Source organism: Triticum aestivum, chromosome 2B (assembly GCF_018294505.1).
Source record: "Triticum aestivum cultivar Chinese Spring chromosome 2B, IWGSC CS RefSeq v2.1, whole genome shotgun sequence".
Lineage (NCBI taxonomy): Eukaryota > Viridiplantae > Streptophyta > Magnoliopsida > Poales > Poaceae > Triticum > Triticum aestivum.
Window position 1 is genome coordinate 339,293,836 of NC_057798.1, and position 2,396 is coordinate 339,296,231.

Genomic DNA, 2,396 nt, shown 5'->3' on the forward strand with positions numbered 1-2,396 from the left:
GTCGCCGCCACTGTAAGCCTCCAGCCCAGCTCCCCGCCGTCCGATCTCCAACCTAAGCCCTAGATTAGAACCTGTGAATGGTTAGGTTTTTATTTTTTAGCCAGTTTTAGTTGCGGTTTTTTTGGTTAGTAGTTCCTGGTTCGGTCAAACCGGCCGTTCTGGTTTTGTTCTGTTAGCCGCGGGCACATTTTAGTTATTTTGCGCCTGAGCGTTAGATAGGCCCAAGCGCGTCTGTTTTCTTTCTTTTTGTTTTAGTTTTCAGTTTCTGTTTTTAACAAAAATAGTTCTGTTTTGTAAAAGCTTTATCTTTTAGGATATTTATTGTTTTTAGTTGATTCTTTTTTTGGTAGTTTACAAATTTCTTGTAGTTTCTGTATAAAATAGATTTACCCATGTTTATGTTTATAAAAATAGTTTTATATTAGTTTTAGTCAGATTAGTTTTTCTGCCATAAATTGAGTTAGGATTTTTTTAGTGATACTTTTTGCTACTGCTTAGTTTTGACCTTGCCTAGGAGTAGGAACTGGTTTGGGTATTTTTTAGATTGTATTAAACTTAGTTTTAGTCGAAATCAAGCTTTTCTAGTTTTGTTTAGCTTGCTACTGTTTCCTACTGTTCTAGTAATTATAGATTTAATTTTACCTCTGTTATAATTTATTTTAGATTAACTTTTGTAGTTACAGAGGGTGAACTTTTATTTACAGTAAAATAAAAAGTTTTATTTTATCTTCTACTAGTTTTGTTCTAGGCATAATAGGAGCACTATAATAGTTTTTGATGTGATTCTTTTTGCACCTAGTTTATTGTTGTTTTCCTTTCTGTTAGTTAGCTCAACCCTTGTTTAGATTCTGTTAAGAATAGTTTTAGTAGGATAAAACTATTTCTTGGTTGTTGCTTGAAGTGATGAAAACCTTGATTTGGTTTCTTTGAGTTTTCTTTGGTTTTGGTTTGAGTGTTTGTGTGATTTCCTTTCGCTTGCTGTTATGTTAATTAGTGGAATACTTATTTGTGCTATTGTTTGACTCGATAGAATTCCTGGAGTACGAGGCCTGCTATTACGAGTTGCTAGCTTTGGAAGACCGTCAACCAGGCAAGTCATTTGATCATGTTTTACAATACCTATGATTTTGTTGCATTAGAATTATTCCTCCCACCATGCATGCAGTAGTAGAATTTTAAGTTATGTTCTTGAGTACTATCATGAGGTAGGATGAACCGATTTTCCCTTGTTACCAATGCTCGAGACGATGTAGTTGATTGCTATGCTTTCGTAGACGGGGTTGGTTGAGTGATTCATAAGGGAGATGCGAGAGTCAAGATGATGACAACCCCATGACTTCAAGTTCAAGATGGACTTCAAAATTCACTACTGGGTGGAGGACGGTTGACGGGCACCCTAGAGGAACCAGCGGATGGCTGGGATGCATGGAGAAGCACCATGACATCTTGCGGAAAGCTTCACCCAGCCACGAAGAGACAGATCGATACCCCATTGACTGAAAGCTTACCTGTGCATCCGCAAGCCATTATGGGCTCTGGCTTGGTCGGCCCTAGGCATGACTCTGGCCGGACGGTGCTACGAGATGTAGAAGAACGGTAGGATTGGATGGGCACCGGCAGTGGACCAGAGGAACTCTTCGGAAGACCCTGTTTTGTTCGTCCCGTCTTCAAACACCAGGCAGTGCAAAGACTTAAAAGGAGGGAACAATTCTTGCGGGTAAAGTGCACAAGACTCTACAGAGTGAAGACCATCTTTTTAGTCAATCTCTTGAAGAACATGCCCCACATCTTAGAGACGTCTAGCAAGTTCTTAGAAACGAGCGACTTTATGTGAGCATGGAAAAATGCACTTTTGGTGTTGATAAGCTTGTTTTCTTGGGCTTTGTAGTTTCTTCTAAGGGTGTTAAAGTTGATGAGTCTAAGATTGATGCTATTAAAACTTGGCCACAACCAACCAACTTACAAAAGGTGTGTAGTTTCCTTGGCCTAGCCGGATTTTATCGTCGCTTTGTAAGGACTTTAGCACTATTGCTTCACCGTTACATGCTTTATGTAAGAAGAATGCACCTTTTGTTTAGGAACCTTCCTAAGATGCCGCATTTAATGAGCTTAAAACTTTGCTTACACATGCCCCGCTACCTGCATTGCCTAACTTTTATAAAACATTTGAAGTGCATTGCAACACTAATGGCATAGGTGGCCTATTTATGCAAGAAAAGTGACCCATTGCATATTTTAGCGAGAAATTTTTTGAAGCTCAACTTAACTATCCCACTTATGACAAATAGTTATATGCTAGTGAGAGTCTTGCATGTTTAGAAACATTATCTTTGACCACGTGAATTTATACATACCGATCATGAGACGCTTAAGTACCTTAAGGGTCAAACCAAGTC